Source organism: Lygodium microphyllum, chromosome 28 (assembly GCF_053477565.2).
Source record: "Lygodium microphyllum isolate KBCC chromosome 28, Lygodium_microphyllum_v1.1.10, whole genome shotgun sequence".
Taxonomy (NCBI): domain Eukaryota; kingdom Viridiplantae; phylum Streptophyta; class Polypodiopsida; order Schizaeales; family Lygodiaceae; genus Lygodium; species Lygodium microphyllum.
In genome coordinates, this window is record NC_141162.1 from 26,716,908 (window position 1) to 26,742,302 (window position 25,395).

The window sequence follows — 25,395 nt, forward strand, 5'->3', positions numbered from 1 at the left end:
GATATCCCCAATTTTCTACTAACAAAGGCGATTGGATGATACCATTTCTCTTCTCAAATATGGGTTAAACAACAGTCGATACTATGCATTGTGGCTACTAAAAATATATAGAAAACTTCACCTCTTATGGGTTCTTTTAGGATTAGCACTTTCGCTATTTCTTACTTCACATCCTCAAAAGATACTTGACAAGCTTCAATCCACTCAAACATACAATTAAAAGATAGGAGGTTCGTCAATGTCAACACTCTTTCTGCCAGTACATTGATAAATCTTTGATAATATCCCATTGATGACAGAAAGTTGTGTACCTCTTTTAGAGTACGTAGTGGGCTCATAGCGACTATAATCTTTATCTTTTTAGGGTCACCACATGGCCCAATAACAACCGATAGGGTACCCCAAAGACACACTTCCATGGATTCAGAGCAATGCAGAACTGTCTACGACACTCAAAATATTTTCTTAGAATAATTAATTGCCTTTCCCTTGTGGTGGCTATCCCTAGATCATCAATGAAGACTTTTAACTCTTGTGGGGATATGTCACCAAAAGTCTTATCAAATGTTCATTGCTAAGAACCTGGTGCATTGCATAACCTAAAGGCCATCACATGATACGCAAAGGTGTTGAAGATAGCGATAAACGTCATTTTCAATGTCTTCCTCCACATTAGCCATTTGGTTATATCCAACAAAGCAGTCCATAAATGAATAGATTACCCTATCCACTAATTGATCCAAGATCTGGTCAATAAATGGTAACAAATAGTAATCAACAACTGGTAAATACCACTATGTGTGTTAAATCGAAAATATCATGCAAGTTTTCCGTAGCTTTGTCAATTCTTTGAGTAGGTCGTCCCTTAATTTGAAAGGCATACGCCTTACTTTCTGACGCATAGGGTGACTACCTTCCTTTAAAGGAATCGTATGAACAACTAGGTTGGGAGGAATGCCTCTCAGCTCATCATAACTCCAATCACAGATGTCACGGAATTCCTGAATCAAGGACACATAGTCCTTCCTTTCTTTCAAACTAAGCATGGATTGTAATTTAATTATCCATGAATCATTCAACATACCAAGTTCTAACTCAATTACATTCGCATCCCTTATCCTCTGTTGAGGCTCTAATGGCTTATTCAAAGTTACTTGGTAGATATTCTCTGTAGTGGATCCGTCATTGGATTCGTCACTTGACGATGACTCGCTACCAAATGGAACATCTAATGTGTCTAACTCTGATGAGGATAATGTTAAAAACACAGATCTAGAGCATGGCAGCTATGGAGGTTGGAAGATAAAGACTAGATTCATAGTGACATGGACAATGGATAGACCAACTGTTACACAAGTGAATTAGGTTCCAAGATGGAAGCTTGGACTCGTAAACACAATCTTGTATAAGAGATTGATAATGACAATGACACTAACTAAAAGTACAAAGCATCATGATATTGCAATACTCATCTTGAAAGTGATAGTCAAGTATAATGCTTTATAGTAGTTGGGTTGTTCCACTCACCTCACTGTGCATATGGGATTCATGACATCTCTTCCTAGGACATACATCATTTGTCATATCTTTCAACACCCCCCCTCAAATGATGAGTTCCTACACTTGTTGGCTTTTGCCCCCCTACATGATGACATGGCCATGGAGACGAGCTCATAGGCAGCCTAGTCAAGTTAAAGCTTGAAACTTTACATCTTTGGCAAGGATTTTGTTTTACAAAGAAAATCCACTAAGAGAAACAAAATCCACTATGGAAAAACATAAGATCCAGTATGGGAAATATAATTTCTTCAAAACAATCTATCAGAGTTGTTGTTGATAGCGGAAGCATCTTCTTCATTCATGAACTGATTTTGATGATGATTACCATTCTACACCTAGTGTGCTCTTTTACAGTGGAAACATTCATTGGCTATATGGCTAGTCTTACCACAATAATGACATGTTATCCGATCTTTGTTGTCGGAGTTGAATCCTCGACCTCTTCCTTTAGGTCCAGCAGCTCCTTTGGTGTATAAGAGGTTTTCCCTAGATGATGGGACACCATCTTTTGCATTCTTGTTCTTTTGTTTATTCTCTTCATCAAGAAGAGAGTACTTAATATCTTTTTGTGACAAATTAGATACATTGCTGAGAGTAGAGACAAGATTTTCATAAGGATCATGGTTTACACTAGCGAGGAGTACAACAATGGCTTCATCTTCATCCATTGTTTTCTTTAGAGTTGCAAGTTGAGTTTTTAGACTTTTGAATTTGTTAATATGTATAGTCATTGAAGTACTATCTTTTATTTCAAGCCATAGAACCGCATTAATAACTTGACCTTAGAGTTTTTGGCTTGACTTCCAAAGATCCTGTCAAGCTCATCCTAAGCCTATTTAGCATCTCTGAGCTAGAGATATGGTGCAATACATCATTAGATAGTCCCCAAGAAATGATGCCTAGAGCCTTGTTGTTCATATTTTTCCACTCCTTTATCTTGAGTTGAGGACTTCTTCAATGAACTCATCTTCATCATCTTCCTTCTTGCTATCTGCATCTCATGTATCATCCTCAAATAGATCCTAAAGATCCTTCCTCAGAGATGGCACATTGTCTTTTCTTTCTAGGCACGAAAGCCTTTACCATTGAATTTGGCTATTTTCTCAAGTTTAGACATTTTGAGTACTTGGGCAATGTCTATCCTTTTACAATGAGATTTGAGGCTTACAAGGGATTTAATCAATTGGGTATTCCACATTAAAAAATCTTCATGTTTGGCATCATCATTAGCCTGGAATGAGAGAGATCAGACCAGCAATGAGTTAATTCTTGAATGTACTAAAAAAACACAAGTGATACTAGTATCAAATCTCACTATGTACATACTAGCTTGATTCTTGATGTTGTTGTTGCTTGATGTTTGATTCCTCTTGTTGATTTGGAGTGATGCTTTGTTGGAAACTGAGTAAGACTTCAGTGAGTTGGAATGAAGTGAAAAATTGAAGTGAAAGAAGGACTTGAGCTTGGTGTTGGATGCTTGGTCTTGAGGTCTTCAAATCTTCCAAAGTCTCCCCTCCTTTTGCTAGTTTGATAGGTGAATCTTGCTGTGAACTTCAATGCTCATCAGTCATATCAGAGTGGTAGGGCCTTTAGTGTGCTAGGAGGAGCTAGAAAATGGAGTGAAAAAGAGCTTGAAGCAAAATGGCTATGGAGTCTTTAGGGATTTTGACAAACTCGACTCGTTTTTTGTCTACTACAGCTCGTATCAGCAACCATTTGCCACAAAATTTGGCGGGGGAGAAGCTTATATAACAAGCTTCAAATGCCCTATACTCACAGGGTAAATCACACATTAGAGGAGAAGAACCGACAATATGACCAAAGTTTGGTGCAGTTCAAACAACGACTTCGAATTTGTGTAATGTTGGGCTATGTGGTAAGTAATGTCAAGCTCTGAGGTGACAGAGAGAAGCTCCAAGAGCAGGGATAGAACTCTCCTGAAGGAAGCTTGTCAAGATCTTGCCTAATTGAAGAGACCTAAGAGCTCAAAGTAGGGCAGGTGTAGTTTTTTGGCACCTCTACTAAAGATCAATTGACTAGCGGGGTATATCAACCTAACAGTCTGCTTGTAGGATCCATGGCCTGCCTAGCAATACTTAATAGCTAGGTCACTCGGCAAACCTAATGATCCTAAAGTCCAGGATGCATTCCACATTGTCAATGATCACATGGAATTTAGTAATGCAACCTTCAGGTTGTCTTAAATAGTCATTAGCTATATGGAGGATTGTGGAGGCATCTTTTTTTATTTCTAATCCCAGCCTCTCCATCAATTTCGAACTCATAATGTTGATAGAGGATCCTGTGTCCACAATAGCATGGTCCACTATTATTTCAACATATGATGCTATCCTTGAACAATGCTTTTTAGCATGTTCAAACCAATCGTCTCCTACTCGCACTATTCCCAAGGGCTCAACAATATACCTAGTGCGAAGAATCTTCTAAATTCTTTATGCACTCCTAGAGACAACTTAATCAACTGTAGGAGGTTTACATCTGGCTTAACTTTGCAAAGAGAACTCGCTAAATCAAATTCCTGATAGCTAGCAAGAGCTCGCTTTTCTTGCCAGACCATTCTCTCCTTTGGTCTTTGAACCGGCTTTGGTGTCTCTTTCTTGCTTTTTTCCTTTTTTTTTAACAACTCCTTGTCCTTCTTGGGTTCGGCTTTACCATCTACGACCTTTGGAAGTCCGCCTTCCATACCAGGATTAAGGACTTGCGTCCCCTTATCATCTTGCTTGGGGTTTCCCTCGACAGGTTTTACCTTGTCTTTATCGGCTTCTTTACACTTTTGACCTCTCGTAACGACCTGTAGGTTAGAAGATTTAGTACCATTGATGCAAATAGCTTCTATAAGACTAACTCCACTTCCACTAGGCAACTCCTTTACCACAACTTTTCCTCTTTGTAGTATTTGCTTTGGTCTCTCATCTTGCTAGAGATTGTTTTCTTGTGCTTAATGATTAACCAGACCTGACTGTTTACTTCCTTGTGGAGAGAACTAATCTTGTTCCAACAAATACTAGCTAAATGGCCAAACTTCCCACATATGTCACATTTAACATTTGGATAATTCCTAGGGAAATGTTGGCCACCACACCACTTTGAGCTGAATCTTGAGGGGCCACCCTCTTCAAGGCGTCGACTCCATATCAAATTCTGCTGCTTCTTAAGGAAATTGACATTAACGGCTATTCGCCTATATTGTTCGCTAATCATGTTAGTATAGTGCTTCATTATATCCTTAACTTCACCAAGGACATTTGATGGACCTAAAAACGGGCCGGCACTGGCTCATGCACTAGCCGGGCCTCGTCACTACGCACAAGACAACCCCTCGGCCTCGCGGCCAGGAGCGTCTATCAAAATCTCTGCCTTTCTAAACATTGTGTTTGTAATACGTTGTAGTCCAACTGATCCTAACCCAATATTACTCCTCAGAGGGAGTCCCTTTCACATAGCCAAAAGGCTCGAATCACATACACATAGGGTTCCTCCTACGGCTGAATGCCGTCAACCCTCTGCGACTCTCCTACACCTTGGGGATTGGCCCCTCAATGCGTCGCTCAACATATAAACATTTCGCACAAAAGTCGCTCAAGGTACCAAATAAGCGTGTCCAAGAGTGTACCATTTTCTCCTCACTTGGTTTCCCCTTTGGGACCCGCGTCTACCTACAGCATGGGTATCTCACTGTCTCTCAACGTAGGTCATGTTCTAATAAAATAATTGCAATGCATGTCCAGGAGCTGGTCATTGATACTTTTTAAATTCTTTTCATGCTCTATGCATTTGGTGGATGCCTAGTGCTCAAACATTTAGCAAAACAATATCGTGCACAAGTGTAAAACCATTCTTTTAATGATTCCCAACTACCATTCGTGCTTTGTTGCCTGGGCCTAGCACCGAGGTGATCCTCGTGCTACTAAGCTCTTAATTTTAATTATCATCCGTCCTAAATGCTATGCATAGCAATTAGCAAATTTTCCATCATCTCACACAGCATTTAGACATATCTCAACTTCTCTACCCTCCCCCGTTTAAATATTGCATCGTTGCATAGATTTACGAGGCATTTTACCATCATTTTATGTGTAAAAAATCGGAAAAAATACACTAGAACAAGAAGTTGGGGTTGAACTGAGGCAAATCCTCATGCTTCAGTCCCCACAAACATTCATAAACATTGTTCTTAATTTTCATTAATTTTCCGCACCCAAAATGCATTTTTTTCCTATTTTTAGTGATTTTTCTCTATTTTTCTTGTATTTTCCCTTATTTTTGTATTATTTAATTACTAAAAATTAAAAACAGGTTATGGGCTGTGGCCCTTAGTTTCTTCTTGCAGCAAAAATGAAAATTTAGTTGGTGTTCCTATTTATTTTTCCATTTTTATGCCCAAAAACATCATTTTCCCTTGATTTTTCATATTTTACGTGTTTAAGTGTATTATTTTGAACCATAAGACGCATATTTTTCTGATTTTCTAATTATGATCAGCAAGTACTCATGGAAAACAACAACATAAACAATTTTTAGCCCACATGAACAACATTTTATCAATCAAAAGCCATAAAATCTCAAATTTTCTTTGAAAAAAAATTGAATTACCGCTTATTTGTGTGTTTCAGGTTTAATGTCCATGGCTGCAAATCTGAAAATCAACAACACTTCATGTCCAGCACAATCACAAATCACCATTTCCAGCCCGTGGAGCAATCCGATCCATGCCGGACAAGCCTCCATCATTCTTTCTTCTTCCTTCTTCTTCCCACATGAACTCCCTCTTAGAGGAGAGAGAGGGAGGAGAGAGAAAGACTGATTTTCTCTCTCCCTCTACAGGCTGCCATTCCTCGCGTGAATTGGAGCGATGCGGAGCGAAGAGTGAATCCTGTTGCCTGCTATGATGAAATCCATGGCTTACTTGATAGCCTAAATCTCGATTTGGGGGGGGGGGGGGGGGGGGGGGGGCGCCGTTTTTTTCGCGCGGCTGTCTGCACAGCACTACCTTTCCCTCCACGAAAAAATTGGGGGGGTGGGGGAGCCAAAGGGCACCCCCCACTAATCACACCCTTTGAAATTTCAAATTTGGCCCCTTTTTGGGCACCCCGGCCGGTTTCGGGCTAACTTCCTCCTACGAGATCCGATTGACGTGCTGTAAATTTCTAGGCGTCCATCTCGGCATCGCAAATAGGCCTGCAGCTCCCACATCCCGTCCTGACTGACAAAAAAATTACTAAAAATCCGGACGTGTCACTTGGGCGCCCGTCGACTGCTTATCGCTTAAAATCGTCCTAGATCGAGCCGCCGCCTTTGACATGAATATTTTTCCCTTGATATTCATAATTTTTAGCTATTTTTAAGCACTTCCCGTCACCTAAATTCCGTTCTCATTGGCGACCACGGGATAGGGCGACTCAGCCCGTCGAATCCACGAACATATCTGCACATAAACAACCAAAGAAGCATCAAACTGATACAAAACAAATGTATAATAAAACTCAGCACAATGCTTCCCCTACCCCTGGACAGAACCAAGGCATGACATCCACAAGGAGTAGGCCTAGCATCATTTAATAAAAGATCCGAAGTGAGTCAGTAACCCGCTGCTCCAACACAGCCAAACGAAAAAAACCTATCAAAGAGGTTGCCCTAAGTGGTAGTCGGAACTACTTACCAACTAAAGACAACACAGCTAGGAGCTCCTACAAGGCGAGGACTCCTATAGCCTGATCAAAGAGTATTTTCTTTCAGTACATGTCTTCTTCTAGGGTTTATATTGGATGAACATACTTGGGCATGTAAAAAGGAGGGAGCTGAGCGTAGTGACCCAAGGAGAACAGGGCATCGGCCTCAGGACCTGTCTCAGCACCCAAGAACCTACCAAGCCCTCGCAAGGCGACACTTAATCATTTTCTAACGCTCACTTTTATTTTCGCTCTTGACTTTGCTATAAAACAAAATTGGCCCTCTTGGCCTAATGAAGTCAAACAATACTACGCATAGCATCCACCTGGAAACAACCATGATAGATAGTAAAACATACCATCCCCAGGGAAACAGAGGCTCGAAGCCCTAAACTAGGTGCATTAGATTATGACCCATCCCTCCTGCGTATATCGCAAGAGGTGTTCGCATCACATGTCGTCTAATCAATCTATGGGTCCAAGATAATAAAGGTAGATGGGTCTCGCTTACCCTCTGCATCACCCAGATCAACCATCGTTTGCCAAAGAGGGCATGTTCAGAAAGCATACCCCACAAACGACCAGGTCCTGTCTCACCATCAATAGATATATCGGGACAAGGGCCACAATTAAAGAAGAGGTCTTCTTCATACGCGAAATTAGCCAATGAATTGGCAAACTGATTCCAATTCCGTGGAATCAGCTGAAAAGACACTCTATCGAATTCATCTAGCAGGGCTATGGCAGTATGATGGTACATGCAAAGGATGAGGTTTCGTACCATGTATGTCCCATTGAGTTGATTTAAAACCAACTGAGAGTCCCCTTTCACCAACAACTGGCGGATACCACCCTTCTTTGCAATGTTCAAACCCATTATCAGGGCTTTGTATTCTGCCATATTATTGGTAAAATTCACCCCGAGATAAGCAGCTAACTTCATGACAATGCATCGTCGGGGGTCTCGGATGACAACTCCTACACTTCCTTTTTTGCATGCACCCCTGGACGCCCCATCAAAGTACAAGGTGTACGTCCATGAAGGGTTTACATATCCCACCATCCTGAACTCTACTCGTAATTATGGTAATCGAAATTCAGCATATTCAACGGGTGGACTGTAGGCTCCATCCCTCCATCATTATTGAATTCAACAGGGATGCTCGTCAAAATTTGTAGGCAATGATGGCAGAAGACCTTGATCTCCCAAATAAATGTCCCGCCTTCTTGCTCAAGCACCTTATATCCTTTGCTCCACCAAATAAGCTTTCCCTGATGATACCTCTGTTCTAAATATGGGTGTTCTAAATAAGGGATCAAACGACCCATCAACCTCTATCACGATTTCCTTGCAGATATTTGATCGATCTCTCCTAGTCCTGCAAGGCAGTCATAGTATTAGTGCAATCAGAAATAATAAGGTTTAATCTTATTAAGATTAACCTTATTTTTAAATTCTATCCCCTCAAGGTCAGCTAACAAGACTGTGGACTTATTCTTTCCTATTCTAACGATCCTATAGGGCCTGTCCCATTTGGGCTCTAGCTTGCCTGGAAATAATTCACGTCGTGCGTTATAATACAGAACAAGCTGTCCTTTCTTGAAGGTGTATTTCTTGGCTTTGAGGTCATGTAGCTGCTTCATTCGGTGCTTCACCACTTCTTGGTGCAATAAGCTCTATAGTTTAAGCTCATCTAAATGTGCCAGTGTCGTCAAGCGCTCAAAAAGTGTGTCTTCATCACTCAAAGAATGATTGATGGCAAACCGAATAGTCGGCAGCTCAATCTCTAAAGGCAAGACACACTCCTCCCCATATACTAACTTGAACGGGGTATGGCCAGTGGCTCGTTTGAAGGTCGTATTATAGGCCCACACTGCCACGTATAACTTTTTATCCCAATCCCGTTTCTTTTCCGATACAATTTTGGACAGGATGCCCACAAGCTGCTTGTTGGTGCTTTCAACTTGCCCATTGGCTTGCGGATTATATGGGGTTGTCTTGTTATGCTTGATTTGCCACCTTTCTGTCAAACCTTTGATCACCTTATTCAGGAAATGGGTTCCGCGATCCGACACTAATTCTTTCGGTGGACCAAAACGGCATATTATCTACTCTAAAAGGAAACTAGCAGTTTCTTTAGCATCATCTTTCCTTGTTGCACGTGCTTCTGACCACTTTGTGAAGTAGTCAGTTGCTACAATGATGTACCTCTTTTGTGTAGTCGATGACGGAGTAATAGGACCCACAAAGTCTATTCCCCACTTCTCAAATGGAAGTATCGCCATAATAGGGGTGAGTGGTCGTTTCCTATTCTCTCAACTATCATGTCGTTGACAAATATCGCATCTCTTAACATACGCAAACGCATCCTGGAAGATGGTAGGCCACCAATAACCTGCTCTTAAAGCCTTTTGTGCTGTAAGCCGTCCAACAAAATGGCCGCCGCAAGCAGAATCGTGGCACTCTTCCAAAATGAATGGCACCTCGTCAGGCATCACACACCGGCGATAGATGTCATCAACCCCTTGCCGATATAATGTACCTGCGATCAAGGCAAACTTTAACGCTTGCTGCTTAATTTTCCTTCTCTCAGCTTTAGATAATTCGGATCCCGCCTCTCCCGTTGATAAATAATTCGTTATTGCAGCGTACCAGGAGGGAATATATGCCGTATCTATTTTAAATAACAACTCCATGTCACTACCTTTAGCCACAGATTCTTTCGGCTCCCCAAAGTCTACTAGACATTCCACGATGCCTTGCAACCTTGGTGGCTTACTCCTGATTTCATAATCAAATTCCTGCAAAGTGATCAACCACTTTGCTAGACGAACAGGCGGCTGTAGCTTATTCATCAATAATCGAAGCCCCTCCGCCTTCGTATAAAGCACGACTTTCTCATAGAGAATATAATGCCTGAATTTCTTGGTCCCAAAGATCATCGCTAGATACAATTTCTTCATGTAGGTATAATTGATTTCGGATATCCCCAGCTTCCGACTAGCAAAAGAAATCGGGTGGTGCCACTTCTCTTCCCAAATTTGGGCTAAACAACAGCTGATACTATACATGGTGGCTGCCGAAAATATATAGAACACCTCACCTCTTTTAGGTGCTTTTAAAACGGGCGCTCTTGCTAGCTCCTGTTTCACATCCTCGAATGCTATCTTACAAGGGTCGCCCCATACAAACGAACAGCTAAAGGACAATAAATTTGTAAGTGGCAACGTTCTTTCTGCCAACGCGTTTATGAATCTACGGTAATAACCAACCGAAGACAGAAAGCTATGAACTTCCTTTGGAGTGCGTGGTGGACCCATGGCAACTATAACTTTGATTTTCTCGGGGTCTGTCGCAATTCCTACCGAACTGACTACATGACCCAGCAATAGCCCATAAGGTACTCCAAAAACACACTTCCGTGGGTTTAGGGCAATGCAGAATTTTCTACAGCGCTCGAAGCATTTTCTTAAAATGATCAACTACCTTCCTCTTACGGTGGCGGCCCCTAAGTTATCAATAAACACCTTCAACTCTTCAGGGGATATGTCATCGAATGTCTTATCTGTTGTTCGTTGCCATGAACCAGGTGCATTGCATAAACCAAAGGCCATCACATGGTACGCAAAAGTACCAAATACAGTAATAAGAGTTGTTTTCAACTTGTCCTCTTCTGCAATTGCCATCTGGTTATATCCTGCAAAGCAATCCATGAACGAATATATCTCCCTACCTGCTAATTGATCCAAAATCTGGTCAATAAATGGCAACGGGTAGTAGTCCTTAACTGTCTGCTTATTCAGCTCCCTAAAGTCTACACATAAACGGATTTGATTATTATTCTTCTTTCTAATCACAACTGGCAAACACCATTCCGTGTGTTGCACATGAAAAATCAAACCCGCTTTCCGAAGCTTCTGTAACTCTTCAAACATCCCGTCCCTCAATTCAAAAGGCATACGCCTTACTTTCTGTCGTACAGGATGACTGCCCTCTTTCAACGGAATTGTATGGACAGCAAGACTAGGAGGAATGCCCCTCAACTCATCATAACTCCAGGCAAAGATATCACGGAATTCCTGAATCAATGCCACATAGTCCTCCCTTTTTGCTGTGCTGAGCATAAAACCTAATTTGATTGGCCGTGAATCATCAGGCGTACCAAGGTCTAGCTCGATAACATCTGCATCTCTTATACGATCTTGGCCCTCTATCGGTTCGTTCAAAGTGATCTGATAGATGTCTTCCATGGTGGATCCCTCTTTGGACTCATCGCTCGATGATGTCTCACTGGCAGATAAATCTTCTAATGTCTCCAATTCTGTAGAAGATAGAGGAGCTCTCTTACTCTACGGGGACTCAGGATAAGCATCAACCACCACACGATGGGCACCTCTGCCAAATATCAGTCGACCGGCGGGTATATCTACTTGGCAGTCTGCTTGCAAGATCCAAGGTTGTCCGAGTAATACTTGGTAACTTGACCGGCCTGCAAAACGAATCACCCTAAAGTCCAATAGGCATTCTACATTTGCAACAGTGACATGGACCTTAGTAATGCAGCCTTCCGGCTGTCTCAAACTATCATCTGCCATTCTGAGAATTGTGGAGATATCTTTCTGGATCGCAAAACCCAACCTTTCCATCAATTCAGAACTCATAATGTTAACAGATGATTTCGTGTCGACAATAGCATAATCTACTAATATCCCATCAACATAGGCTGCAACCCTTGGGCAATGCTTCTCAGCATGCTTGAACCAGTCATTACCAACTCGCGCAATACCCAAAGGTTCTACGATATACCCGGTACGTAGGATCTTTCTAAATTCCTTGCGTACTCCTGGGGAAAGCTTAATAAGCTGTAAAAGATTCACATCCGGCTTGACTTCGCAAAGAGAGCTCGCCAAATCGAATTCATGATAGTTTGATAGAGCTCGCTTTTCACGCCAAACCATCCGCTCTTTAGGTCGCTGAACCGGCTTTATTGCCTCTTTCTTAACTTTCACCTTCTTCTTTGGTGGTTCCTTATCAGCTTTACTTTCTACGGGCTTCAAAGGTCCCCCTTCCATGGCAGGATCCAAAACTTGCGTTCCTTTGTCACCTTGTTTAGGGTTTCTGTCGACAGGCTTATCCTTGTCGGCCTCTCTACCCTTTTGACCTCTTGTAAGGACAGCTCGCAGATTAGAGGTTTCAGCATCATTAACGCGTACAGCCTCAATCAAACTGACCCCACTACCACTTAGTAGCTCCTCCACTGTAGTCTTTGGTCGTTGAAGTATTTGTTTAGGCCCGTCCTCTTGCTGGGAATCATTTCCTTGGGCACGATGATTAACAGGCCCTAGTTGCCGACTACCTCGTTGGAGGGAACTGATTTTACTCCAGCAAGTAGCTGCTAAATGGCCGGATTTTCCACAAATGTCGCACTTAACATTTGGGCAATTTCTTGGATAGTGCTGCCCGCCACACCATTTGCAACTAAACCTCGAAGGTGCACCCTCCTCTAGGTATCTACTTCCTATCAAATTTTGTTGTTTTTTAAGGAAGTTGACATCAACAGCTATTTGTCGATACTGCTCCGTAATCATATCGGTATAATGCTTCATCATGTCCTTAACCTCGCCAAGAACATTGGAAGCACTCGACTCATAGCCTTGGTCATTACCATGTCGTTCCATCAGCCTAACAATTCGATTAGGCACTGGTTGTTGAGCCACATGCATGGTATTAGAATTGACTGCCTGGCCTCCACCATTTGGAGCCATTTGACTGCCCATAGGCATCGACATGCTAGGGGGAGCTGGTAATAAAGGGACATTCTGTATCATGTTCCCTCTCCCATTAGGGTTAGCCATCGCTATCCCTTGGCCACTACTGCCATTGGCCATCGCTAAATTGTTTCCCAATACTAAACACATATTCGAATTTCCTCGAGAAGCATAGGCTGCTTGTAGTCGGGATTCCACCTCTTGTGCTCGTGTAATGGTAGTATCTATATCCCCCAAGGGGACACTACTCAACTGCAATTGGATATTAAAGTCCAAACCATGTAGGAAATATTGCAACTGGGCAGCTGTGGGGATAGGAATAGAGGTGTCCAACTTACGGAAAACCTCTTTTATTTTCTTTGCATAAGCACGAATATCCTCGTGTGGTTCTTGGCGAGTCACGTTGAGTACATGCAACCAATATTGCCCACCCCTTTCAGGGGCAAACTCCCTTCGAAAAGCTCGATAAAATGTGTCAATATTCAATATGGTTCCGGCTTCTAAACCATGATACCATATAGCGGCTCTTCCTTTGAGAGTCATATTGAAGAACATCATTAAATGTCCTTCTTCTTGAATGCGACAGTTAAACATCAGCTTTTGAAACTCCCTAATGTGGAGTTCCGCATCTTCCTCAACTAGCCCATTAAAAATGGGTAGCGGGTAGCCTAGAGCCGGCAAATCCGTCGTTCCTGCTGGAATTGCAATAGGCTGCGCCATGACGAGGATTGGATTTGCACTAGGAATAGGGGACGGTGGGGTTACACCTCCCGTACTTAATGTAGACTGGCTTATGGCAGAAAGGGGAGCACTAGAGCTTCCACCTTCTCCTAACTTGCTGCTTATGGCCCCAAGACCACTAGATCCACTCCCTCATAAGGGTTCAGCACCGCTACGCTTAGGGGAATATCTCCTAAAAATTTCAACACGTCACCTAGCTCTTTCGTCTCTTTCTTGCTTATGGATTTCTGCTAGACGATGCTTATCAATAAATAACGGATCAATCTCAGTATCCTTTGGCATAAACTGCTAGTTGGTCCCTAGGCAACCAGGATTCGAGGACCTCCACTTTTAAGCGGCTCCCGGCAAACGCACCACTGATGGACCTAAAAACGGGCCGGCACTGGCTCATGCACTAGCCGGGCCTCGTCACTACGCATAAGACAACCCCTCGGCCTCGCGGCCAGGAGCGTCTATCAAAATCTCTGCCTTTCTAAACATTGCGTTTGTAATACATTGTAGTCCAACTGATCCTAACCCAATATTACTCCTCAGAGGAAGTCCCTTTCACATAGCCAAAAGGCTCGAATCACATACACATAGGGTTCCTCCTACGGCTGAATGCTGTCAACCCTCTGCGACTCTCCTACACCTTGGGGATTGGCCCCTCGATGCGTTGCTCAACATATAAACATTTCGCACAAAAGTCGCTCAAGGTACCAAATAAGCGTGTCCAGGAGTGTACCATTTTCTCCTCACTTGCTTTCCCCTTTGGGACCCGCGTCTACCTACAGCATGGGTACCTCACTGTCTCTCAACGTAGGTCATGTTCTAATAAAACAATTGCAATGCATGTCCAGGAGCTGGTCATTGATACTTTTTAAATTCTTTTCATGCTCTATGCATTTGGTGGATACCTAGTGCTCAAACATTTAGCAAAACAGTATTGTGCACAAGTGCAAAACCATTCTTTTAATGATTCCCAACTACCATTCGTGCTTCGTTACCTGGGCCTAGCACCGAGGTGATCCTCGTGCTACTAAGCTCTTAATTTTAATTATCATCCGTCCTAAATGCTATGCATAGCAATTAGCAACTTTTCCATCATCTCACACGGCATTTAGACATATCTCAACTTCTCTACCCTCCCCCGTTTAAATATTACATAGTTGCATAGATTTACGAGGCATTTTACCATCATTTTATGTGTAAAAAATCGGAAAAAACACACTAGAACAAGAAGTTGGGGTTGAACTTGTGAGAAATGCGGAATCTAGAGCATGGCAAAACCGGAAGCTATGGAGGATGAAGAAATAAGTGTAGACTCATGATGGAAAGGACACTGTTTGTTACACAAGTGAATTAGGTTCCAAGATTGAGACTTGGACTCATAAACACAATCTTGTGTATGTGGACAATGACATTGACACTTTACTGAAATGAAAAGAGTACTATCATTGCATTAAGAAAAGGAAGCAAGTACAATGCTTTATAGGAAAGTAGGAAACTGCAGTAGGCACCATTGTGCATATGGGATAAGTTAGCCTGCATATCCTTGACCCTGAGACTCCATACAAAGAGGCTGTTTGAGTGTGATTGCTGATTCTCAACACCCCTCCTCAATCACAACTAGGAAAGGCACAAAGTGTGTAGAGGCTGTAATGAGAACCACCTGCAAAGTGTGGGCATACCACAGACATGGCAAAACACCAGAGGCTGTTGCAGAAAAAGCTAAGTGTGGGTACCATAAACATGGTGGATATCCAGAGGCTGTAACAGGGGCCTCACAAAGTGTACAGGGACTGTAATGCCAAGTTACATAAGGAGTTTACAAAGCTTATGGCAGGAAGCATTAGGGCAAGGAAAATACAAGGCTATTAAAACAGTCTATCAGAATTATGAGAGTACAAGGACTGATGAGTCTTGTCCTTCCGATCCTGGTGGTCTTCATCTTCATCTTCTTCCTTTGCTTCATTTTCTTCTTCTTCTTTGACTGCGACTAGATAGGCCTTTTGGGATCTCTTTCTTGTGTGGCAGAACTTCTCGATGTGTCCGGTCCTTTTGCAGAAGTCACAAAAGAGCTGATCCTTCTTGCCTTTGTACCTGTTGCCAACATATAATGCATGCTCATCTCTAGAGATACTTGGTTCTTCTTTGATTTTTAGCTTCTTTTCTTCTTCTAATAGTGATGCCTGGATATCAACAAGTTTAGGATTTGGCATGTTGATTAAAGTTGTTGATACGTTATTATATTCAGGAGGCAAGCTCTTAAGTAGAACACCGATACAAACATCTTCATCCATTTTAATGTTGATTCCTGCAAGTTGGGTTAGGAGTCCTTCCATGTAATTAAGATGTGTGGCAAGTGATGTGCTGGACTTCATTTCAAGCCTGAAGAACTCAATTAGGAGACCATACTTTGATGATTTAGATTGTGCACCGAACAGGGTGTCAAGTCTTTTCCATGTATCCTGTGAGGTCTCACAGTTATCCACATGATGGATATAACTGTCGTCTAGCTCCAGTTTGATAATGGCCTGAGCTCTGTCATCATTCTTTTGCCAAGTAGTTGCAAGGTCCGTGTCCCGAGGTTTCTTCTCTTTGCCATTTGTGATGGCCCAGAGACCCTTCTTCATCAGGATGAGCTTGATGCGGGTTTGCCAAGTGTGGAATCCGACTTCTTTGAATCGAGCATTTGGAGAGTCTTTGCCCATGTTAGATTTACGGAAACAGTAGCAAATCAACTTCAGACTTTATTAGATTTGAGCAACAGAAGAATTGATTGAGAGACACAAGTGCTAAAAAGCACTAACTGAGTGTCAATGAATACCAAATCTGCAAAAGTCCTTTTACTCCAAGTAACTCCAAGTAATCTTCCCCTTCTTGATTTGATGCTGATGCCTTCAGATCTGAGTGACAGTACTTTAATGAACTTCAGAGAGTATTGCTCAATGATTAAAATCACTGTTGATAACTTCAGTGAGAGAAACAGTGAAAAATGTCAAGATTTTGAAGCTTTTGGCTATGGTGGAATTAGGGTTTCTGAGACAGGGGCCTGGTTTTTTGCTGATTGCAGGAGCTACAGTGGATCATTTTCAAAACTTTTTATATGCCTAGCAAGCTGATTTCATGGGCTACAAAAGCCCTATCATGATGATCAAAATCGTGGTCAGTATGCAGCACGTAGACACGTCGAACAACAGCAGGCGCATTTTTGACAGGAATCCGCGATTTGCGCAATGCTGAAGCTAGGGAGCAGCAATGTCATTGATTATCGTGCCAGGATGAAGCGCCTTGAGCAGAGGAACAACTCTCCAGAAGAAATCGTGGGCTGAAATGGCCTGGTTGAAGAGTTATGGAAGCTCCAAGCAAGGTAGGTCCTGTCTGGCTATGACAGACACAGAGCGGAGATTGGGGATTTTCACAATGCTGAGCTCCAGATGGTCCAATGTCCTAGATTGATGTGATACAGGGAAGCTTTATGAGTTGGGGAATACTTTTCCAGAAGGAAGCTCCAAGAGATTTGACCTGTGGAGTGAGATATAAGCAGTTCAATCTGACAGGGTGCTGCTGGCTATGGCTGCCATGGAAGCTTCAGTGAGAGTAGAGTTGGGAGATGAAGTCATGAGCTGACATTGAGCTAGACTGAGGTTGAAAGGAATCAAGAGAGGCTAGACAAGCAGTGCCATGCCCAACTGTGCTCTGATACCATGTGAGAAATGCGGGATCTAGAGCATGGCAAAACCGGAAGCTATGGAGGATGAAGAAATAAGTGTAGACTCATGATGGAAAGGACACTGTTTGTTACACAAGTGAATTAGGTTCCAAGATTGAGACTTGGACTCATAAACACAATCTTGTGTATGTGGACAATGACATTGACACTTTACTGAAATGAAAAGATTACTATCATTGCATTAAGAAAAGGAAGCAAGTACAATGCTTTATAGGAAAGTAGGAAACTGCAGTAGGCACCATTGTGCATATGGGATAAGTTAGCCTGCATATCCTTGACCCTGAGACTCCATACAAAGAGGCTGTTTGAGTGTGATTGCTGATTCTCAACAGAACTGAGGCAAATCCTCATGCTTCAGTCCCCACAAACATTCATAAACATTGTTCTTAATTTTCATTAATTTTCCGCACCCAAAATGCATTTTCCCCCTATTTTTAGTGATTTTCCTCTATTTTCCTTATATTTTCCCTTATTTTTTGCATTATTTAATTACTGTAAAAACAGGTTATGGGCTGTGGCCCTTAGTTTCTTCTTGCAGCAAAAATGAAAATTTAGTTGGTGTTCCTATTTATTTTTCCATTTTTATGCCCAAAAACATCATTTTCCCTTGATTTTCCATATTTTACGTGTTTTAGTGTATTATTTTGAACCACAAGACGCATATTTTTTTGATTTTCTAATTATGATCAGCAAGTACTCATGGAAAACAGCAACATAAACAATTTTTAGCCCACATGAACAACATTTTATCAATCAAAAGCCATAAAATCTCAAATTTCCTTTGAAAAAAAATTGAATTACCGCTTATTTGTGTGTTTCGGGTTTAATGTCCATGGCTGCAAATCTGAAAATCAACAACACTTCATGTCCAGCACAATCACAAATCGCCATTTCCAGCCCGTGGAGCAATCCGATCCATGCCGGACAAGCCTCCATCATTCTTCCTTCTTCTTCCCACATGAACTCCCTCTTAGAGGAGAGAGAAAGACTGATTTTCTCTCTCCCTCTACAAGCTGCCATTCCTCGCGTGAATTAGAGCGATGCGGAGCGAAGAGTGAATCCTGTTGCATGCTATGATGGAATCCATGGCTTACTTGACAGCCTAAAACTCGATTTGAGGGGGGGGGGGGGGGGGGGGGGGGGGGGGGGGGGGCGCCGTTTTTTTCGCGCGGCTATCTGCACAGCACTACCTTCCCCTCCACGAAAAAATTGGGGGGGTGGGGGAGCCAAAGGGCACCCCCCACTAATCACACCCTTTGAAATTTCAAATTTGGCCCCTTTTTGGGCACCCCGGCCGGTTTCGGGCTAACTTTCTCCTACGAGATCCGATTGACGTGTTGTAAATTTTTGGGCGTCCGTCTCGGCATCCTGGACAGGCCTACAGCTCCCACATCCCATCTTGACTGACAGAAAAATTACTAAAAATCCGGACGTGTCACTTGGGCACCCGTCGACTGCTTGTCGCTTAAAATCGTCCTAGATCGAGCCGCCGCCTTTGACATTGAATATTTTTCCCTTGATATTCATAATTTTTAGCTGTTTTTAAGCACTTCCTGTCACCTAAATTCCGCTCTCAACATTCGAGGCACTTGACTCATAGCCGTGATCATCTACCTATCGTTCCATTAGCCTAACCACTTGGTTGAGAATTGACTGTTGATTTCTTGGAACAACGGTAGGATTTATTGTTTGGCTTTCAACATTTGGTAGAGCCATCTGACTAGCCATAGGTATGGTCACATTAGGAGGAGCTGGCAACATGGGCACATTTTAAATCACGCTTCCTCTCCCATTGGGAGGGCTCATGGGCATCCCTTGACCGCCATTCGTCAATGCTGAAGTATTTCCAACATCTAGACTTGGATTCCAGTTTGCCCTAGAGGTATAAGCCACTTGTAATCGGGATTCTACCTTCTCTGCTCTTCTAATAGCCATATAAATGTCAACAAGAGCAACATTGTTCAATTGCACTTGAATATTAAAGTCTAACCCATTCAAAAAGTATTGCAACTTACAAAATACTTCCTTTAGTTTCTTACCATACCCACAAACATTTTCGTAAGGTTCTTGACATGTTACATTGAGGACACATAGCCAATAGTGACCTCCCTTTTAGGGGCAAACTCTCTTTGAAAGGCCACAAAGAAAAAGTCAATCATAGTTATGGTTTTAGTTTTTAGGCTGTGATACCATACTGTAGCTCATCCTTTTAAAGTCATAGTAAAGAATATCATTAAGTGTCCATCTTGAATTCGACAGTTAAATATTACCTTTTGGAATTCATTAATATGAAGTTCCGCATCTTCCTCTGCTAATTGATTAAAAATGGGTAGAGAAAATCGCTAAAGGAGTTTAAATGATTGGAACTATTACTCCACTTAAAGTGGACAGACTCATTGGAAGGGGAGAAGTACTAAAACTTCCTCTTCCTAAAACGGACTATGTGTCGACCTAGGGATACTAAGACCCCGCCCTTGTAAGGATATTTGACTACTCCTTTTTGCAGAGAATATCTTCTAATAATTTTGGCACACTGTCTAGCCCTTTCAGCTCTTTCTTACTTTTGTAGTTTGGCTTGACAATCTTTTGAATCTATCTCATTGCCTTTTGGCATATACTAATAAATTGGTCCCTATTGATCGAGATTTGAAAACCGCCACTTATTAGCAGCTCCAACAAATGCACCACTTATTGGGACCTAAAACAAACCCAACATTGGCTCTAAGGCACTAGTCGGACCTCTACTACTGACCCAAAACCACCCCATATGACCTCATGGCTAATAGCGTCTAAGAGGTTTACGCTTGTACAATTTTGTAGTCCAATGAATAATTCTTTCCCCACTCCTCAAAGGGAGTCCCTAAACATGTTGGTGTCATACACCATGTAGCACACATAGGAAGCACCCCTCGATTGATCACCACGGCTTCACTACAGCTCTCTTACACCGCTCTCTTACACATCTAGGATTGGCCCCAAGATGCATTGTGAACGTAAAACACATCCAAAACAAAGTCCACTCTTTTGATTAAACGATCCAAGAGATGATATATAAACCTCACCAAATAACTCCCAAGAAACTAGATATTTAGCCCTACAACTTGGGATACCTCACACTCTCAGTGCCGGTCATCACTCATACAAACAAGTGCTATGCATCCAAGATATAATACCATATGGTGTATTAATGCAAGTGTGCATATCACAATCGTGCTTAAATAAGTTTATTCATTGAAAATCAACAACATGAAAGTGTAAAAGTGATTCTTTTCATGCTTTTCTTTTACCACGATAGTGCTTCGTTGCTTAGGACTAGCACCGAACTTCCTCATGCTATTAGTCTCTTCTTTAATTTTAAACGCCAAACTCTATATGATATGCACCATGAAACATCATCATTTAACATACTTTATCCACTCAACAACCCCCTACCCTACAATTTAAAATTTTACATGCGTTGATAGATGAAAGGCGGGTGTTTAATGTATTTTTCTTTATTAAAAGCGATTAAAACTCACTCTAACAAAGAGATGGATGGAACTGAACTGAGGCTAAACCTCATGCATTAGCTCTATTATATGTTCACAAACATAAATATTATTTTTTCTTATTTTTATGATGCAAAACTTAAATTTTTTATTCTCTTAATTTTTCTTATTTATTGATAGAAAATTACTGATAATTGTTTTTTTTTAATTTAGATTGATTGCTCTTATGAAAAATGATTTTCTTAGCATGTTTCAATCCATAGAATAGCAAATGCACACCAAAAATCCAAAAAACTGCATATTTTTTCTTAAACCACCTAGTCTTGGGTTTTGCGAGTTTAGCAAGAAATTATCATATGACTGATTTTTATAGTTTCTTCTGTGAGAGTGCGCAATGGAAGAAGAACACGAACACAGAGGAGGGGAGAGAGAAAGCAGGGAATGAAGGAAGAAAGTCTGCACTGACTGAGATGAATGCTGAATACACTGAAATGGACTGATCAGTCCTTGCACGCAGCCCGGAGCGTCAGTGAGGGCACCAGAACAGACTGAAAGCAATGGCAGCACCAATGCCGGAGTGGGAGAGGACGGAGAGTGTGCTGAACTTGTAGAAGACAATGCTGGAAATGATTGGGGGGCTGCTATATATAGCCCCAGGCCAAAAAACTGGCCGACCTGCCAAATCTGGTCGACTTGGCCAGATCTGGCCGACCTGCCAAATCTGGCCGACTTGGCCAGATCTGGTCGACCTGCCAAATCTGGCCGACCTGCCCAGAAATCTGGAGCGACTGCACACCAAAAGGCCTAGTGTGGGCTATGTGACTCCCGGAAGCTGAATGCAGACAAAAACAGTAGCTACAAGCTGACAGAGCTCCTCTGTCTCTTGTTAGACTCTGACACAACCAGGAGATGACAGATTGAACACGAAAGGCTGCCTACCAGTGATCCTGTGTAGGAGTCTTCATAAAAGAAGACAACAAAGCCACCACAAAAGAGATATCCGGTCGAGTGTGAAGCAACCAAATGAGAGAGCCTACAAGGCACCTGTAACGAGTGGCATCTGTAAGGGGGACTCCATTTGCCAAAAGCTTGGACTCAGGGTCCATGGGGCAAGAAATAGGCCGACACGCAACCATATCAAACTCCGAAAGAAGCTCGGAGATGTACCTGTGCTGCGAGATAAAGATGCCCTGTGCCATCTGATAGATCTCCAGTCCTAGAAAGAAGTGAAGGATCCCTAGATCTGTCATGTCAAACTCCTGCTGAAGAATGGACCGAGTATGCTCCACCTACTGAGTGTCGCTCCTTGTAATGATAAGATCATCGACATACAAAATAAGGAAAATAAAAAGAGAATCCACAACCCGTAAGTAGAGGTTGGGATCATGAGCGGAGCGCGCAAAGCCACTCTGTAGAAAGAAGCGGTCAATCCTCTGGTACCAAGCACGAGGAGCCTGCTTCAGGCCATAAAGAGCCTTCCGTAGCCTGTAGACATGATCCTCCTTCCCCTGCACAAGAAAACCAGGAGGCTGTGTAACATAAATCTCCTCCTCAAGGATGCCATTCAGAAAAGCGGACTTGACGTCCATCTGATAAACAGGCCAACGGTGGTGAGCGGCAAGAGCCAAAAGAACTCGAATGGTGGACATCCTAGCTGTAGGAGCAAAAGTCTCGAAGTAGTCTAATCCTGCGCGCTGTGCAAAACCCTTGGCAACAAGCCTAGCCTTATGCTTGTCCAAGGAGCCATCTGCAAGATACTTGGTCTTAAAGACCCATTTCACACCTATCACCTTCCGTTTCTCGGGACGCGGTACAAGCTCCCAAGTATGGTTTCGCTTGATGGAATCGAGCTCGGCCTGCATAGCTTGTCTCCAAATATCCTGTGCAAGAGCCTCCTCCACAGTGGAAGGCTCAGAATCCTGAAGAATCTGAGACATAAGAGCATAGTTCACACACAGTGAACTATCCCGCTGGGCCTGTAATTGGGCTGATCGACATGGACCTGTAGAAGAAGCAGGAAAGTGAGTAACACCTGAATCCTGCATGAGCCGGCGATACCATAAGGGAATCCTAAGAGACTCCTCCTGCTGCGAGGGAGACTGTGTAGTCTCCGGAACCTGCAAAGCACCCATATCGGAGAGGGACTCCCCCTCACCAAATGAAGATAGATCCTCCACACCGGAAGAAGGCTGTGTATCCTGTGAAGACCCCGGAGGGGAGGTGGAAGAACTCGTAGAAGATGGAGGCACATCCACCAAAGGGGAAAGGGAAGCCGGAGGAGGAGGAATGGGTGGGGTGCTAAGGGGTATCCTGGAAGGAAGAGAAGGTAGAGAAGGTGGGGGGGAGGGGGGGGTCCATCGATGTCGAAGAAGCACCTGTAATAGAACCACCATCAATCGGATCCTCAGAGGCCGAAGCCTCATCAAAGATCACATCCTTGCTCACCTCAACCTTCCGTGTCGTCGGGTCATAGAGCCGATATCCCTTCGTGGTCATGCTATAACCCACGAAGATAAGCTTTCTCGACTTAGAGTCGAACTTCTTCTTCCTCTTTTTCTTGTCCACATGGACAAAAGCATCGCACCCAAAGATGCAAAAATGGGACACGGAAGGCTTCTTCCCAAAGAAAGCCTCATAAGGAGTCATGTCCTGTAAAGCCGAAGTCGGAGAGCGGTTGCGAATATGCACCGCTGTAGCCACCGCCTCACCCCAAAGGAAATGAGGAAGACTCCTATGCTCCAGCATAGATCGGGCCATCTCCACCATGGTCCGATTCACACGCTCCACCACACCATTCTCAGATGGTGTGTTCGGATGTGAATACTCCACCCAAATACCATGATCCCTGCAAAACTGAGAGAAAAGGTGAGAAGTGAACTCGCCACCGTGATCAGCTCGAACGCCACGAACTTTGGAAGTTGTTTGGGTCTCCACAAACACCTGCCACGCGCAGAAATGGGAGTACGCCTCGCTCTTGTACTCCAAGAAATAAGGCCACACATAATGACTAAAGTCGTCCACAATCAACATCAAATACCTAGCCTTCCCAAGGGAGGCCGTGCCCATAGGTCCGCAAAGGTCGGTGTGAACCAACTCAAGCGGAGAAGTAGTCCTCCTAGAAGCAACCTGAGGGTGAGGCTGCCTATGCTGCTTGCGCCTCAAGCAGCTAGGGCACAAAGTGTGAAGAGGAGGGAAATCTGAAAGTCCCTCCACCATCTTCCTCCGAGAAGCCCGCCGAAGAGAATCGAGGTTCAAATGACCATACCGAGCATGCCAAAGCAGCCCAAGCTCATGGGAAGTCCTCGTAGCCAAGGCTGGGAGCGTATAAAACCCACCCTCTTGTGTACCTGTCCAAAGAGCATCACCTATAGAAGCATCATCCACTGTGACTGCATCCTGAATAAAAATGACTCGGGTACCTAGCTGAGTAAGGCCATGCACAGACAATAGGTTAAAACACAAATCAGGGACATAGAGAACTTTGGCAGAGGAAGACCGCCTGTCAAAAAACATAGGTAGAGTCCCCACGCCTCGAACAGGAACTGTAGAATTGTCACCAATGGTGACAATACCCCCTCGGGAACAAAGATCCTGAAGCCAATCCTGTCGGAAGGTCATATGTGAAGATGCTCCACTGTCTACGAGCCAAGGCTTCTCTAGAATGGTAGAAGCTAGGGCTATATCCTCCTCAACAAAGACATGCACAAACGCAGACTCTGTCGTGGTTGGGGCCGCCTTCGAGTCCTTCTCCTTGGGCTTCAAATGGGGATACTTCTGCCAACACTTCTCCTCGGGATGAGTGCCCTTCCCACAGTGGGGACATCTGGGCTTCTTCTCCTTCACATCCTTCTTGTCCTTCTCCTTCTTGTCCTTGGCCTTCTCCTTCTTTTGTTTCTTCTTCTTGCCACCACCTGTTCCTGCCGTAAAAGCCTTGGTGGAGCCATTGGCTCCCGCCTCTTTGAGTCGCTCGTCATGCTCCAAGACAAGCGGGGAAAGTTCCTCCCATAGGAGTGTCTCACGGGTCCTCGAGGTGATGAGGTTGGTATAGAAGACATCATAACGGGGTGATGGCAGCTGAGTCAACAGAATCATCGCCATATCCTCAGACGATATCATACGACCAAGAGAGGCTAACTCGCCTCGCATGTCCTCCATCTTCGTGATGTGCTCCTTCATGGAAGAAGAATCATCAAGACTGAGCATCCGCAACTTCTTCTCCAAGGAAATCTTGTGGGCAAACGTCTTGTGCTGATACAAAGACGCAACCTTCTTCCACACTTCCGCCACGGTCTGTAACATGTGAACATGTACAAGAACGGAATCATATAGACTCATGAAAAGAAAGAAACTGGCTCAAGAGTTGAGCCTATCCCACAAGGCTGCACGGTCCATAGAGGTGCCATCGGACGAATCCACGGGGGGACGGTCGATG